This window comes from Triticum dicoccoides, chromosome 5B (assembly GCF_002162155.2).
Source record: "Triticum dicoccoides isolate Atlit2015 ecotype Zavitan chromosome 5B, WEW_v2.0, whole genome shotgun sequence".
NCBI lineage: Eukaryota > Viridiplantae > Streptophyta > Magnoliopsida > Poales > Poaceae > Triticum > Triticum dicoccoides.
Window position 1 is genome coordinate 603,074,044 of NC_041389.1, and position 5,350 is coordinate 603,079,393.

The 5,350-nt window shown below is 55.2% G+C and overlaps 1 pseudogene; it reads right to left on the bottom strand.

The window, feature by feature from the left end:
- Positions 1-1,747: 1,747 nt before the first annotated feature.
- LOC119311972 lies at positions 1,748-3,429 on the bottom strand (annotated as a pseudogene).
- Between the last annotated feature and the right edge of the window lie 1,921 nt (positions 3,430-5,350).

Sequence of the window (5,350 nt, forward strand, 5' to 3'; positions counted from 1 at the left end):
AACGCATGCAGCAAAAAAAGCTCATTAGTCCCAGCGAAAAATTGTTAGGTCAGTGCTGGGACATGAATGGTTGAAGCTTTCTTCATCGTCGGTTGTACCTTTTGTCACCAACAGTTGCAGCTTCTCATCGCCGTTCATAACTTCCATAGTCTATGTTGAAGCTTTTCTCGTCGACGGTTGAAGCTTTTCTTGTCTCTGGTTGAAGCTTTTCTCATTACCGTTTCCAGCAAAAAAATCGTTGTAGCATCTTCTTCTCGACCACCCCGGTCACCGGTCGCAACTTTTTCGCCGCGGGTTGTAGCTTTTTGTGTCGCTGATCGCAGCTTCCTCCATGCCGGTTGTAGCAATTGGGATCACCGAGCGTGCTTTCCCCCCGGCTGCAGCTGCAGCTTTCCCATGGCCGGTGGACGCTTCTGCCATCACCGGTTGCAGCACCCCATGATGCCGCTTCCAGCAAAATGCACAGCTCGTGGTCACCGCTGATGTAGCTCGTGGTCACCGCCAATGCATCCCATGACAACGGTTGAAGCTTTTTTTGCTTGCTGGTTGTAACTTTTGCCGTAGCCCATTCCAGTTTTTTTCATGGCAATAGTTTCCGCCGTTCTCCGACGCAACAAAAAAACTCGCCGGTCCCAGCAAAAACTCCTGCCGGTTGTAGCCCTGTGTTATGCAGGTTGAAGCACATCGACTCGCCGCCTATGCCATACAGCGTTCACGCTTCAGTCATCTATGGGTGCCCCCAGTTTTGCAGACGTCGGTGGTCATCTTTCCCAGCTCGGGCGGGTGCCGTCGTTTTGTTGGATCTCCTGCTGACGGCCATGGCATTCGTAGCAAAGGAGCAGCGCGAGGTGTGCAGGATTGACACTGGGCAGAGAGATTTGGGGAGGGGAAGACGAGTCAAAGGTGGGAGGAGATAAAACGAATCTGTCATTAGGTGGGCCTCCCTCGGGCCTGCATGTGCGCAGCCAATTAGGCGCGCGCGAGCGGGAGCGTCCGGCCGAGCGTTCCGCCGGCGCACCGTTCCCAAACGATTACCTTTCGAAAGAAAGGTACAGCACTGGCTGGCATGGGGCGCTCCTCTTTACCCGAAAGGAGCGGACCGGGCCGGCCCCATCCACGCCCGCTCGCCAGCACAGCCAGCGGGCGCGGGAGCAGAGCAGACGACAGCCGAGGACGGAAGGAAGTCGCTGGGCGCCAATCCCGACACCCCCTCCAACGCTTGGCTCACAGCCTAGCCAGTAGCCAGCCCCACACTCCCATCGCACACCCCACCGGTGCGGTGCCTCGCTGCGCGGCCGGTGGGTGACTGGTGGGCGTGCCGGATGGGCAGGGAGACCGGCCGTACTCCACCACCACACCTGCCATTGCCATGCCCCCACCCCTCGTCCTCCCTCTTGCCGTGCGTTTCCTGTTGCTTCCCTTCACAAGTCCTCCTCCTTCAAAAAAAAAATGGCAAACTTGACTAGTTGATCCTTCAAGGATCCAAGGGCCAGGCCAAATGATACCTCGCAAAATTGCTTTGGATTTTGAAATCACAGGTGTAGACAGCGCTCTTTGCTCCGAGTATTTGCAAAAGCAGGTCGCATGGCAATGATACGTTACACACAAAAAATGCTTTGAATCACGGGTTCATGCCAGTCTCAGTCGCAAATGAGTACTACTAGTTCATCTTTTCACATCTTGCAAAAGGACTTGCGTTCTACTACAAAGGTCAAACTCGAAATGGAGTAGTAGTAGTAGATGATGATGATGATCACAAAGGCTCTCAGTTTCATTTGATTCATAGAGGGAAACAGCTAGCAAAGGAGGCTAAAAAGTGGAGTAGCCAACTAAAAAATCACAACCACACCACACTGCCGCTCACAAAAAAGAAGGCGATCTGAACCAAAATCGAACTACTACGGCCGCAACCAACTAAAGAACCAGCTAAGTTGTCTTCTAAGTAGATTCTCGGCTACTATGTACAGTTTGCTCGTCGGAATGACATGTTTGCCGCCCGGCCGCCGGCGGCGGTCACCGGAGGACGTCGGACCGCAGGTGCGGAGCTCCTTCCTGAGCTTGTGCGAGAAGAGCCTGCACGCGTCCATGCTCAGGTCCACGGCCGCCGCCAGCGCCACGAACGCCGCCGCGTCCTCGGCGCACCCGACGTGCGCCACCCCGACCTCCACCGTGGGCTTGCTGCACCGGCCCTCGCCTTCGACCGAGGCTGACATCACGAACCCGCGGTAGTTCCCCAGAGGCCACTGGCTGAAGTCTCCGCTGCCGCGCGGGCTGCAGCCCGGGGTGCTCCCCCGGCTCAGGGGCTGCGCCGCGGTAAGGTCGAGCGCGAACTTGCCGCCCTTTGACGCGGCGATGGTGGAGTCCGCGATGGGGACGGCGTGGTCGACGCCGGGGACGAGGAGGTCGAAGCGGTAGCCGAGGCTGTCGGACGACCCCGCCCCGCCGCGCTCGCGCCAGCACTCGAGGCGCCCCCACGGCTCCCACGCGCCGTCGCCCGCGGGGCGGAGGATGAGCCACGCGCCCGGGTTGGAGCGGCTCACGCGGTCCGTCCCCGGCGAGGCCACGAAGGGCGTCACCATGGAGGCGAGCGCGACGGGGGAGCCCGAGAGGTCGTGCACCGTGACGGACCACCCCTTGCGCTCCTTCCCGGCCGCCTCCCGCTCCGTCTGCGCGGCCGACCTCCGCAGGTCGCTGTTGGTGCGGCAGCCGAACTTGCAGGTGAACATGGGCTGCTTCATGCTGCCCCGGACCTGCATCACCTGCGGGCTGCACTCCGGCTCGCCGTCGAACTCGAACACGAACCGCGGATCAGGCTCCGCGCGGACGGTGAGGCTGAGCTCCGCGGCCGCGGACCCACCACCCTTCCCGCCAACGCCGCGCCTCCCGACGGAAATCCAGCCGCTGTGCAGCACCGCGGGCTTGGCCTCGGCGCCCTTGAGATCCAGCGAGATGGTGGCCTTCCCGAGCAGCCGCCCGGAGCTGACCCCGCAGGTGGTGCCCTTGCGGCCGGCGTAGACGGACACCTTGAGCGTGGCGGCGCCGCGGGAGGGGGAGAAGAGCGAGGGCTTGCGGGCGAACCACTCCAAATCGGCCTTGGAGAGGTGGAAGGCCGCGGCGAGTGCGCCGGAGGGCGGCTGCTCGGCGGCGTCGGAGAGCACGAGCGGGGCGGCGGCGGTCTGGCAGGGCATCTTGCCGAGGCGGATCTTGATGTAGCAGGGGGAGGTGGAGGGGTGGACGCCGGCGCCGGCGCCGGCGGCGGGCGGCGCGACCGGCATTCTGAGGGCGAGGTTGCCGACCAGCACCCGCACGAACGGGCACGGGTCCATGGCGGCGATCGGTCAGGTGGGGTGGGCGGATCCGCGGCGAGCGGAGGGGGCGAGGCGAGGGCGTGGCCTTGGCTCGGCTTGGAGACCCCGGGAGATAAGGTGGGACGGAAGGAGAGAGATTGGCGGGTGTATACTATATGGGACGGGGGGCGCGCGGCCAGGCTGGATCCTGCTGCGCCATGGCTGTAACCGTACACACACCACACCAGTCGACCCGGCTCTGCTGGGGTCGTGGTGTCAGTGAGGGTTCGGGGCGGGGGGTGAGGAGCGGGGTGGTGTGTGTGGGGTGAAGGGCGTGGGCGGGGGTCGAGCTGGAGCTTCGCCTTCGACGGATGGATCCGAGAGTGGTTGTGCGGATGCCGCGCTGTGCCAGACGTTTTGTTTGGTTTGGTTTCATTCCCTCTTTTTCTCGGCTGTGAGTGGGGCCATGCACGCAATGGCTGGTTTAGCTGGGGTTCCACTGTCAGTGCTAGCGTACTGTATGTGAGAGGAAGAATGTCTTTCTGCAAGGTTGTTGATGTATTTTACTCGTATATTCGTAAAAGAAAATACGTAGCAATGTTACAGTGAATGCTCCAAAACTTTGGGTATTTCAAATTGATCAAGAAAATACAAGTTGCATGCCCAAAAAATATGCAATTGAATTTGTATTGGAATCAGTTTTAAAGTGCATGACCTACAATGGTCAAATTTGACGTTGTCTGTGCTTTTGTAAATTGGAAGGGGATAGGTTGTATATATGTTTGTTTGCATTCGTAAAAGAAAAGAGCCAATACTTACAGTTGGTAGTAGTACACAACATTGGGAGTATTGTTGTATAAACTCGGAAATTCTCTTGCCGTTTCTACAAAATAACAAAGGATGTGCAAAAATATCCGTAGACGTATACATATAGCACTTCCTTGTTGCAAGTGTTCAAACCCTAGGTTCGATGTGATATGTGTCTCTTTATTTTAAGGATAATACTTGCATTGCTCACAATCAAGAATTCAAGTCATGGCTGACAATGTCGAGAAGTTCATTTGGACCAAAACCCAAGCCACACAACTGTTCGGCATTGTGATCTCCCAAAAGTTGCCAGGAGATGGCTAGCATAATTTTGTGTGTGGCAAACAAGAGCAATACAAGAACTATACTCAATCAAATTTTCTTTGATCTCCTTTATAAAAAATGCATGTTTTGATCTATTGGTATATGCATTTTGCACCATCTTGACTACTTCCAGACTGTCGGATTCAACATCAATTGGTAGGTTGCTCCACAGCAGGGCGAGCATAAGTCCTTCCCGTATAGCAACAAACTCAGCCGCTAGAACATCATCACAATCAAATGAATACATGCATGAGCTGAAGATAAAAATTACTTCCAACTTCTCTGAAGATCATTCTTGTTCCGCGATCCCATTTAACACAGGCTCATCTGTGTTTAGCTTCACACGTCCCGCCGTCAGGGGAGACCACGGGCTAAGAACCGGACACTTTAAGGTGGGAAGAGCTTTTGAACTATGTGTCATACTCATCAATTAGCTCATAATTTGTTCATCACTTGTCTAAATTTAACGCTATATTTGTACTATGGTGTCGTACGTCAACCCGCCCCGCTTACATCCCTAGTACCCACATGAATCTTCAAGCTTTTGTTACCCTGATCTTGTGAACATGTGCATCTACACGTTGTGCATGAGTGCATAGTATTGCTCACACATCGTGACGTCCTGCTAGCAGCCTAGCAAGAAAATGTCGCTGCTTCTATGGCGTCACTTTCATGCCACGCTTGCATCATGTGGGAATACTTATCCATTATTTTGCCTTGCCACATTATCTAAAAACATTTTTTGCCAAGCTATATCAACAGAAATCTTTGGCAAGATCGAAATTTAGCTTGATATCTTCCAAAATACCTAGTCTCCCAACACAAACATAGCAAAATATAGCTGTAATGACTCAAGGCATTTGTCCCAGAAATTAAATAATTAAATAAGTTCGCTATTAAATTAACACAGTCAAAGCACGACTATGATCGCA